Source organism: Myotis lucifugus, unplaced genomic scaffold (assembly GCF_000147115.1).
Source record: "Myotis lucifugus unplaced genomic scaffold, Myoluc2.0 scaffold_0, whole genome shotgun sequence".
NCBI lineage: Eukaryota > Metazoa > Chordata > Mammalia > Chiroptera > Vespertilionidae > Myotis > Myotis lucifugus.
Window position 1 is genome coordinate 53,555,312 of NW_005871048.1, and position 12,164 is coordinate 53,567,475.

Genomic DNA, 12,164 nt, shown 5'->3' on the forward strand with positions numbered 1-12,164 from the left:
AGACCACAGGAGGTGTTGTTGTCCACCCCCCCCCCCCCCCAGGAGAGAGATTAGCAATAAAGTACACAGGCCTGTCTTGACTAAGCACAGGCATCTCCCAGCCCTCCAGGCCTAAAAGACAAAGCCACAAGATTTGGCCACCATAGCATGAGGACAACAGCCAGCCAATGAGCGCCAAGCAAGCAGCTCTCACCTCTGCCTTCTCAGGCACACCCCTGTGGCAAACAGGCATTCTCAAAAGCTCAAATCCAAGAGCGCCAGTATTCAGGCTGGTCTATTTAACTGAAATCAAGTTCTCTACCTAATTCTGATGCTCCTGTCACTCTGGCCACACACGCCATTTCTGACCTAACCCATGTTAGCTCCATTCAACAACACTCTGACCACTTCATTAGGGGGAAACCCACGCAAAATTATTCAGGCGCCGATCAGAAGCCAGGCCTGGAAATGGCTCAGAAACCCAGGCTTGAGATGGTCTTCATTCTGCTCTGCTTCTCTTATCCTGAGCCCCCACCATGGCAAGGATGCTCTGAGACTCAGCTACAACCACAGGAACCACAGGAACCACAGACCAGCCTGAATTATCATCGCGTGTGGCTGCAATCCATGGCCCTCCTCATTTATTTCCTACTGCTGAGTATGACGTGTCACTGTGACCATTTCTGACTCTCTGCCCCTCTTTCCCTCCCCACCCTCCATAACAAATATTCAGGACCCACACTTTCCTTGGCAATTCCCTGCCTTAATGGAGAAAATGGAGAAAACATTAGTCATTCAGGCTTCACCTTGGACCCGTCAGTTCTGGACATTTTACAGCTGCTATACATCTACTTACAAAAGTAGCAGAAATGAGCAAAGTACCGTGTTGGCTCTGAATAGGAAAATATAGCAACGGTCAAGCCTCAAATCAGTTTCTGGCTGACTACCTTCAAAGTATTTGTTCTAAAACAATGTCGGCAGTTCCTTTATCACCCCCAAATTTAAAGTCAGCTTCAATTTAAACACTACATGATTTGGGGTGATTTCTTAAAAATAAGCAACCCCTAGAATGCAACTGTCATTTAGCCAAACTAGTAACAGAAAAACTCCTGCTTGGACCGATAGCACAATTCAGGCTAAGTCTGTTTCCTATGTCAATATCGTCTCCTCGTTTCTCACACACTTCTTGGAAGACAAGTGTTCAGAGAGATAATTCTCTTCGCCTCTCAGGTCTTCTTCCCTCCTACCTGCTTCACAAGTGGGTCAGATGCGTGTTCTCCTCTGTGCTTCACAGCCTCTTCCCTAGGACAGACTCCAAAGTTTGTTGTGGTTCATTTCCCTTCTCCGTTCAGTTCTTTAACATCCTGGGTTATTAACTATCAACAGCGATGTAAGCCATGCCGGTGTGCGCTCCGACACCCCGCCGGCCTCCCATGCTTCTTAACTCAGGAGCCGATTCTCTGTCCCCTCCTCCCGGCTTCACCTCCTGAGCTCGAGGGCCCCACCCACAGCACTCAGATCATTTTTCATTTATGAGTACATCCAGCTAAACTGTGTTTGTAAGAGACTGAGCCAACCCTTGCCCTGCGAGCGGACTGAATCCATGCTGCTAAAGACGATTTTAATTTTCTGGGAGTATGGAGCCGGGGGGGGTTCAGATCCTGGCAGAAGTCATCCGGGGCTTCCTCCTGCAGGCATCGGCAGATCACCTCTTTCCATCAGCACAGCACGCACACCTTGGTGATGGAATCACTGTAGTTTCATTATACAGACAACCCTACACCCCCTGAGGTGGACTGAAGACTTCAGGCACAAGAAAACAAAAATATAACAAAATGTGCATTTCACATACATAAAAAATGTGAAGCCAGTGCAGGGAAGGCCTGGGGAGGGGAGAGGAGCAGGGGGGGAAGGGGGCCAATGGCGGGAGGGGTCGGTGGGGGGGGCATCTGTAATACTTTCAACACTGAAGATAAGTTAAAAAAAAAAAAAGTGAAGCCAGTATGACAGGCCAAGAAACTTTCTACCCCGAGACCTAACAGTTCACAATGAATGAAATATTTTGCACTTATTAACCCTTTTCGGTCCAACCTCGAGGCTGACTCAACAGACCAGGCGCTAGGAGCAGGTCCAACGCCGAGCAATAAGAACATTAAAAAGTTCAACCTTCAATCCCGTCAATTAATTTGGACCAGACGGTTTGAATTCCAAAAATAACATTGGACCGCAAAGGGTTAAAGTGCCAGGTTTTTTTATCGCATTCAAATGGGAATCAAAATTGAGACTTTAAATAATTTTAAAGAGAAGCGCATTGGTGTATAAGGGCTACTTATCATGATGACTCCAACACATCTACCACATTCCCATCTTGCACCCCAGACCACTACTAGCAAACACAGAGGACCAGCCAGCCCTTGAGAACACTTACTCCTGCTAGAATGTCAGCAACAAAAAGATGATTTGATTTTTACTCTCTACAATTTTGTCAGGAAACAGAATTTTTAAAAATAGTCTCCTCCAAACCAACACACACATACATCGTGACTTCCACTATGTGTAAAACTCATCTTATTTTGCAGCTGGAGCCAAAGGGGTCTTTCATGATCCATCAACCAGAGACACAGTCCCCCAAACCCCAAAGCCTTCATGGTAGATGTGAAAATTTACAGAAACTATTTAAATGAGAAAAACATATTGTCATTAATGTACAGACAGTCCCCGAGCAGCTACAATCACCAGGAACAAAAGAGGAGCCGTTGGTCTAAGGCAGTGATGGCGAACCTATGACACGTGTGTCAGAGGTGACTCTCGAACTCATTTTTTTGGTTGATTTTTCTTTGTTAAATGGCATTTAAGTATATAAAATAAATATAAAAAATATAAGTCTTTGTTTTACTATGGCTGCAAATATCAAAAAATTTCTATATGTGACATGGCACCAGAGTTAAGTTAGGGTTTTTCAAAATGCTGACACGCCGAGCTCAAAAGGTTCGCCATCACTGGTCTAAGGCCATGGTCCCAAAAACCGAGGAGGACTGTTAGGTTTTAGGATTAATCTTTGTCTTTTCTAATCTATTCATTTCTTTTAGAGTCTCATCCCATATGGGTTTCCTCCCTATGTTCCCCATACTGTCATAAGCTGGTCCCAATCACCACGGAAAGTTCTTCAGTCTTCAAAATTGTTTTTTAATTTTTCATACATTAAAAAAACATGACTTGCCCTAATCAGTTTGGCTCAGTGGATAGAGCGTCGGCCTGCGGACTGAAGGGTCCCAGGTTTGATTCCGGTCAAGGGCATGTACCTTGGTTGCGGGCACATCCCCAGTGGGGAGTGTGCAGGAGGCAGCTGATCAATGTTTCTCTCTCATTGATGTTTCTAACTCTCTATCCCTCTCCCTTTCTCTCTGTAAAAAATCAATAAAATATGTTTTAAAAAAACACACACAAAAAACATGACTTGGTAGTAGTAGGACTTAAGGAAAGTCTTATTTTTAAATTAGATGGTTCAAATGTCTCCTAAAAAGACAATGCTATATATTTCCACACAGGCTCCAAGTGGATTCTAGTCACCCTAACCTCCCAACACCACATCCTTAGGGAAAAGGACAACCAAAACAGTCAAGTTTTTTTTCTTTACAGTTTCCCATTGGCCAGTTTAACAAATGAGGGGAAGGAAAAAAAGCCAAGTCCCCGCTAGGTACACGGTGTTTCGATGGTGGGCAGAGAAAGAACCGACGGGAGGATTAGGGCCTGGCCTCAAAGCCAGCCCAGCAACCAGAGGCCAGTCCAAGTCTTCCTCTGCCACCCAGGGGTCTGAACGTGATCACGCGGGTGACCTCCTAGGACTTAGCTCCTGGTTTAGGAGAGGGTCTTGCTCTGAATGTAAACTAAGGAGAAGGAAGAAGTCTGTCCTTTACATTTTTTTAAAAGAAATAAGGGAAGAAGGGGGTTAAAACTTTTCTTGGCCCATGACCAAGCTAGTCTTCATCAGAAGTAAAATTTGCCTATAGAGTGTTTTCTCCAGTTGTCAGTTTGTGACATCTGCCAAAAATCTATGGTGGTGAAACCTGTTATTCCACCTCTCTTTGTCCCATTCTCTCAACAAAGGGTGGATAATACAGATCACATCGTTTTGCTTTAAGGGATATTACGGCTCCATTTACTTACAAAACTAGCCATGCAGCGCATATCAGAAGGTAGCAAGTACGCAAGCCATCAGAAACATCTAAGCACCTGCGATTTCTGGCGGAGTTTTTGGTCAAAGCACCCAGGTTAGGAGTCTGGAGCTCTGCTTTCCTCTCACCCACCTTGGTTCCTGGGTTTAGGAGGCCACTGTACCTCCCCCTCTGTGATCTGGGAGGGACCCTACATCTTGCTTAGTTCAACCTTGTCACTGTGGGGATGTGGAAACAGAGGCCCAGAGAGAAGTGAGAAAACTTGCCAAGGTCAGCACATGAGTGGAAGTACTGAGATTAGAACTGAAATTAGATCTTCCTGGTGCCAACTCCAGGAGGGCACTGGTGGGCAAGATGTAACACCACAGGCAGGGGCTCAGTCACGGCTCTCCAGGTGGTCAGGAAGCCCGGCCTAGGGACACACCTGAGACTCTCCCATGAGCCAAAGCAGAGGAGTAACAAACAAAGGCAGCATCAGAAGGCTGGGGAGACGGCGAGCGGTTCCAGCAATCCCCAACAGAGAGAGGGATCAACAATGCCACAGAAGCCAGCGGGCACCTCTGGGTCCACACCCAAAGAACGGAAAACGGGGGCATGAACGGGTATTTATAGCAGCAATGGCCCAAAGGTGGAAGCAACCTAAATTGCCCATGGCCTGATAGATAAACAAAACGTGGTCTATATATATACAATGAAATATTATTCAGCCTTAAAAGGTTAGAAAATTCTACACATGTACAAGAGAAATGAACCTTGAAGACATTGTGTTAAGGGAAAGAAACCGATCACACAAAGATAAATACTGCATGATTCCACTTATGGGAGGCACCTAGAACTGTCAGATTCACAGAGATAAATATAGAATGGTGGTTGCCAGGGGCTGGGAGAGGGGAGAATGGGTAGTTCTTGTCTAATGGGTACAGAGTTTCAGTTTTGCAAGATGAGAAATGTCCTGAGGATGGATTGGGGTGATGGATGCACAACAATGTCAGCAGATTTAATGCTGCAGAACTCTACACTTAAAAATGGTTAAAGTGGGCCCTAGCTGGTTTGGCTCAGTGGATAGAGTGCGGCCTACGGACTGCAGGGTCCCAGGTTCGATTCCAGGCATGGGCACATGCCCGGGTTGTGGGCTGGATTCCCAGTAGGGGGCGTGCAAGAGGCAGCCAATCAATGATTCTCTCATCATTGATGTTTCTATCTCTCTCTCCCTCTCCCTTTCTCTCTGAAATCAATTAAAATAGTAATAATAATAATACTCAAAATAATTTTTAAAGATGGTTAAAGCAGTAATTTTTACATTTTATGTGTACATACATATATTTCAAAAAGCCAATGCCATCTGGATTTTGTTTCCCTTTGGCCACTTCTGCGGCTCTCATGCTTCGTATTAATTAAAGAGGCAAAGTGCAGATGACCTCTTGCCGTAAGGTAAAGTTCACAAACGACTTGAGAACAGGAAGCATGAAAGTTCCCTTCTCTCTTTTCCCATCTCCTCGTCAAAAATAACTCCCAGAAGTTACGAAAGCAAACAAGGTGCTCGGTTTGTTTCCATGTGCTGTGATGGGAGATGATGATGTCGATGGCGGTGGGAACACCCTGCAGCCCGTGCACGCTGGGCAAGCCTGGCCTGCAAACTCAGAGAGCCGGCTCCCTTCTGACTCCCGCATCAACACGAGGGCTCACACACACCTGCAGAAAGCTTGATGCTGCGGCAGCCTGCTTGTTCCTCTGTAAAGCTCCCTTAGAGCTCACACATCCCTCACCTCATGCAAATCAGCAGCATAGACTGATGCCAGCATGCTTTTTTGGTCCTTATATGTGCACAGAACTGTTTCTTAGCTGTTGAATCTGTCCAATTAGACCGTACGGCTAGCTCTCTCAGCCTCCATCCTTGACTTCCCTCCTTCCTCCTGGCTGGCCAGGTGAGACCTGGAGGGGCACCAGCATCTCTCTCTCCCCATCCTGGGTTTCCCCCTCTGCATCCACAGCAACCACCACCAAGAAAGAGCTGCAACTCCTCCATCTCTTCAGAGCTTCAGCCCAGCCTTGGCCCGCCTCCTGCCCTGCTCCAGCTGGCTGTCCTACCGGCATCTGAACTCAGCATGCCCTAAAATAAACCCATCAGGCTCTCTCTCAAGCCAGTGCCACCTCCTATATTTCCCCTTTTAATTAATGTCAATTCCCAGTCACTCAAGCACAAATGAGTCACCCGACTCCTCTCTTCCCTTCACATTCGGTGGTTAGGTCCTGTCAACGCTACTCCTTAAATCTTTCACCCGTCCCCTCTCCTGTATTCTGTCACACTCGTGGGCCTTGGATCCAAACGAGTCTCTCTTCCTCAGTTGTTCACTCCAATCTACTCTGCACACGACGATATCTGATAGCAAAGACTTAACAACTGCTTGAAATGTTCTAATAACTTCTTATTGCCCAAAGGATAAAGCTCGTTGTCTGGTACCTAAGACCATTGCTGATCCAGCCCCAATGCCCTTATCATGAAACACACTGATTACTGCTCTTTTTCATGTTTTATCTATGCTTCCACATAAACCAGTGTTTCTCAACTGGGGAAGATTTTACCCCTGTGGGAAGAGAAAGTGGGTAGAGGCCAGATGCTGTTAACAATGCTCAAGACAGTCCCTTGCAAAAAAGAACAAGCCATATAGGTTCTTAGAGAGCTTGCTTATGCTGTATTTATTATTACCACAGTGGCTCCCCATGCCGGGGGCTGCAAACATAAACGTTGTTAGGATGCAGAAAATTAAATGAATGTGAGAAGCAGGTTAGGCAAAAGCAAAGGGTGGTACTGAGGACTGGAGCAGACATGCCCTTCCTAAAGCATTCAGAGCCAAAATTCCAAACACCCTGAGCTGAATCATGTAGCCAGGGGCTGGGTTTGCAGCTTCCACGAGGCTCCTGTGCAGGGTGGAAGTGTTGGATCAATATTTACAGAAAAGTTCCCTCTTGTATTTCCCTCCAGAGCCCTGCCCACTCCTAAGTTCTAGTAAATAAATGGAAAGACAGGAAAAAACTTCCTTGTCTCAGGTCCTCGATAGTTTCACTGTCCTTTTAAATTTTCATTCCCCAAATGTTCTTTCTGTGTAATCCTTCTAATGACCCTACTCTAGTTTTTCCAAAAATGCTCTCTGCAAATTACCAGTTTGAGGACATGCTTATGGAAGAAGAACTCTAAGGTCAAATACGTTTGCAAAGTGTTGCATGCTAGCCCTTCCTGTGACCGGTGTGTCCACATCTTACTTTATAAGCAGTTCGCACCCCTGCCTTTTTATAAGGTAGCTTATTTATGGGAAACAAGTGATTTGGGGAAGACTCTTTGGAGCACTCCTAGTCATTCTCCTTGGCCATCTGTCTTATCCACCTTCAATTTTTGGTTTAAATTTCCATTTGTGCCCAGCCGGTGTGACTCAGTGGTTGAGCGTCAACCTATGAACCAGGAGGTCACTGTTCAGTTCCTGGTAAGGGCACATGCCCGTGTTGTGGGCTCACAATCTCCAGTAGGGGATGTGCAGGAGGAAGTAGATCCATGATTCTCTCTCATCATTGATGTTTCTCTCTCTCCCTTCTCTCTCTCTGAAATCAATAGAAATACATTTTTAAAAGAATTTCCATTTGTGTGCAGGAAAGTGCCAGCTCTCCTAATTCAGCCCATCCATGAGGATGGGACCCTTCTCTCCTTACTATTCACATCTACATAACCTGTCTCCATATCTACATGAAGGTGGGCACCTTGAACTTGGCCATTTTGCTTCAGGAAGTGCCATCCAGGGTAATGATGGTGGAGGCGATGAGAGTTACACCAGGTCAGAGAGTACCTGTCACTGAATGGGAAGTGCACATGGGTGAGCCCCAGGGGCTGGGTCCCGGGCAGGGACATGTGTCTCTTAGGGCCATTGGTCACTTCAGCCAGCTTGTCAAGGCCCATTAATGAGGATTGGGTCAATCCATTCAATAAGATGAGCATGTTTCTCCTGGTCATAGATGGAGAAAAGGACCAATCACTTTGGGGCAAGGAAAATCTAAGTTCAGAGGAACAGAAAGACTTTATGAGTTTCACCACCAAGTGCACCTCTCACAGGCTCCGCACAGAAAGCTGAACCGAACACGCCCAGACTTCAAGGCATTGGCGTCCTTGGCCCCCAGCCGGGGACAAACCACAGACCTACCGGCAGCCGTCTTAGTCATGAGTTAAGTGCCGAGCCCCCACCTTTTAGCCTGGCTTGTCAGTTCAATCAACCCTTTGAATTAGAAGTAGTTTCTTTCTCCAACCCCATTACAACTTGAACTCACTCTCGGGGATCCTGCCACAGAGGTGAGCAACCCTGCCGATCAGGCCCTGAGCATCAGTGGTAACTCACACTCATCTGGGCAGAGGGAACAAATGGTTTCCTTAGCCAACGTCACCAGCCATATGCAGCTTGAGACCTCTTTCTAATGCCTCTCAGGGCCCCGGGCTCTCTAGGAATCAATTTTTGTGAACATCCCTGCAGACCGTTCCCCAAAACTTCAGTACATGGTCTTCTTGGTGTCAAGAGGTTGGCCATCTTTTAAGACCAGAAACAGACAAGTAATTAGTGAGTGTCTCCTCTAAGCACACGTGCTGCGCAAACTCAGGGGGCAGGTGGGACCCTGTCCACATGAAAGATCCCCACCTTTGCAGGGCAACGTGCTAAATGGGAAGCAATGGATAAAAGCAGTCAGGGCTCCAGGATTTCCATGGGGAGGTGTCACCATGGGCTGGTAATCAGAAGCAACTTTCCAGGGGAAGTGGGTCTTTAGAGCCTTAAAGGCTGCCTCTAGGTTTTGACATGTCCCACAATTCCACATTTCCCCTTCCCTGGTGGATAAAAGAAAAGCGGGCAACTCCTCATCGTCACTGTACCTTGAGACAATTGCATATAGCAGGGGTGGGCAAACTTTTTGACTCGAGGGCCACAATGGGTTCTTAAACTGGACCGGAGGGCCGGAACAAAAGCATGGATGGAGTGTTTGTGTGAACTAATATAAATTCAAAGTAAACATCATTACATAAAAGGGTACGGTCTTTTTTTTTTTTTTTTTTAGTTTTATTCATTTCAAACGGGCCGGATCCGGCCCGCGGGCCGTAGTTTGCCCACGGCTGGCATATAGGCCGATGCACCTGCCTTGGCACCGCCATAGTATGCAGAACATGCCAAGTGGCAGGCTTATTAACAGACATTCTGGGGAGGACATGAACTGGACAAGCGTGACTCAGGCCACCATCACGTCCAGTAAGACGTCACACAAGGAAACAAAAACAATGGGCCAGGGTTGGGATTGCCAACCCTTTCTGTTTTATTTTTGCTACAGTGACATTGTCAGATAATGAAAGTGTGGCCATTCACTTGGTTTTCAGGAACTTAGGGTGATATGGATGCTTAACGACCCCACCATGACTCTCATGGGTGACGTGTGTAGATTGTAGAGACACACATCAGAAGCAGGAGGCAGAGCTCCGGGTGTGGTTCCCAAGCAGCAGGAGAATAAGCTTGAATTTCAACTCTTGCCGAGGTTTTAAGTGACCAAGGGGACCGATCACCCTATGCCGCTCGGTCACCTGACCAGAGTGCACAAGCATCGCTCACTGGGCTGCGCTGCAGTGCGTTTCAGAAGGGCTGGTGAAACTTGCATGAACTGGAAATACGGTTTTCTCAAAGCAGTTTCTGTGGCTCACCGCCTCCTTCCCTCCCTGTCTCCTTCTGCTCGCTCGTGCGTGTAACAGTGGCAATGGGATTCCCTGCGGCACTCAGAGTCTTCAAGGTTTTCTGCGCCCAGGCTGCAATTTCCAGATCTCAAAATAGTTCCTCTTAAAATTAAAAAAAAACACAACAAAACAAAAAAAACCACCAAAAAACAAAAAAACTCACCAAGCTTACCAAGTCTACAATCTGATGAAAATTATTAGCATTTCTTATTCAAGTGGGGAAGGGTGGAGTGAACCCTTAGAGGAAGAAATCTATCAAAAACCACACTCTGCTCAATGACATGTGGGCTCGCTGCACTTCTAAGGTGTTTCTCATCTCTACCAGGAAGAATCTTCTCTTGGAATCATGTGTGGTTCTGTGGGGTAGGAAGGCACCTTACAAAACCTTGGCTTTCAGAAGCATCGGTGAGGAAGCTGGGTCATGTATGGAAATTTCTTTCTATAAGCCTCCAAACAATCAGTTATTTGTTTCCCGTATTTTTTTTTCCCACCAGAAGAATTTCTCTCAATAACTGGAGGAGATTTCCCATGGGACTCAGGCAATGGTGACTTCCAGGTCTTAAACTTATCTAAAACAGTTTAAAAACAAAAGACACAGGAATGTGCCTGGCTGGCCTGCAACAATGCAAATCCTGGCAGTAAGACCAGCAGCCACAGCACGAGACTTCTAGGCCTTGCAGGAGGGTGGGCATGAGGGTGAAGTCTCCTCGGTTTTTACTCAACCAACTAAGAATACGGGGTCCTCCCAGCATTGACCAATTCAAATTTGATTTTTAAAACTTATGAAGAAAAGTTTGTGCAGGGCTTTCACCATCTAAGTCACACACATAATATCAGACTCCATAAGAAAATAAACTGGGTTCAAAAGATTCACAAATTTCTGAGATCAGCAGATCAGGCACGATCAGGATGGTATAGTTGCAAGAAGGGAGGGGAACTGGGGGTCTGGGTGAAAAGGGTGAAGGAATTGAGAAGCACAGATCGGCAGTCATGGGGACGTAAAGTACAGCATAGGGAATATCGTCAATAATATTGTAACAACTATGCTTGGTGCCAAGTGGGTACTGGAAATACCAGGGGGACACTTTGTACAGTATATGATTTATCTTAACTACTATGCTGTACACCTGAAACTAATACAAAATAATATTAAGTATAAACTGTAATTTAAAAAACATTATTTTTAATTTTTAAAGGATTAAAAAAAAGCTTCAAAAATTACTTTAGTCACAACCATTGTGTGTCGTTCACGCAGTATAAACTGTAATTTAAAAAACATTATTTTTAATTTTTAAAGGATTAAAAAAAAGCTTCAAAAATTACTTTAGTTTAAGTAACTTTTGTTTCACGCAGAGTTCAGAGCGCCTGCGGAGGGCAAGAGGCCTCCCGGAGCCCTGCAGGTTGATGGCAGAATATGGAATCTTAGTTTAAGTAACTTCCCTAAGTCACAGAAGGGGGAGATATCCAGGTCTGTCCGGTCCCAAATCCTAGGTTCTTTTCTCCCAAATCCTATATGTTCTTTCCATTTGTCACAGAGGGTCTAAGCTGTCCTCGATGAAACCTCTTGGGGGGCAGCATATTTTGTAAAAAGAGAGTGAACTTTGATTAGACAACCATGGATTAAACTCACTGTCCCCCGTTTACCAGCCAGATGAATAATACACCGACATCTCTATGCTTCAGCGTCCTCATCTGAAAAAGCATTAGTCACCGAGTTTTTGCTAAAATAGAGAGATGACATGTTTTAGATGGTCCCTGCGCTGGCCACACACTGGGCATTCAATAGATGGTGGTTATAGAGTCTATTTGCTCCTCTATTTCTTCATTGAAGTTTCCTCTCTGCTTTTTGCCTTGTTTAGCTCCTTGTGCTAAATAAAATTTAAAAAATTTTAACCGAATCCTACACGGCCTGTCTTGGTTCCCAAGTCTGAGGCTTAACTGAAAGTGACAAAGCGGAAAGTGGGAAGGAGAGCAGCGTGCTCATGAAGGGCAGTGTTCAAAACCCCGGAGTCAGCGCTGTGTGGTCCCCAAAGGGGCTGCCAGCTTGACAAGAGGAGGAAAGGGAACCACAGGCCGCCCAGGGTTCCACGGACACCATCTCGGCCATCCTTCAGGGTAACTGCTGTCTTCACCAAGACCGGGGCTTGTAAAGACTGCGACTTCCCTCAAGGGCCACGGAGAAGCCTGGACCAGCGCCATCAGAGCTGTGCTAGTGAAACAAAGGCTATCCCGAGTCCCGGCACCCCAGGAGACGCTCCTGGAAT

At 46.1% G+C, this 12,164-nt stretch overlaps 1 protein-coding gene and 1 long non-coding RNA gene across 3 annotated transcripts in view; both read right to left on the bottom strand.

The window, feature by feature from the left end:
- PDZD2 (PDZ domain containing 2) overlaps nt 1-12,164 on the bottom strand; it is a 227,294-nt gene that overhangs the window by 111,800 nt on the left and 103,330 nt on the right.
- Nucleotides 1-12,164, bottom strand: part of LOC106696597 — a 67,951-nt gene that overhangs the window by 15,219 nt on the left and 40,568 nt on the right. The window contains exon 1 of one of the 2 annotated variants that reach the window (XR_002828693.1): nt 1,227-1,435. The exons of the other annotated variant lie outside the window; for it this stretch is intronic. This is a non-coding gene — a long non-coding RNA (uncharacterized LOC106696597). Of the gene's footprint in view, nt 1-1,226; nt 1,436-12,164 lie in introns of those variants that run through there. 2 annotated transcript variants of the gene reach the window in all.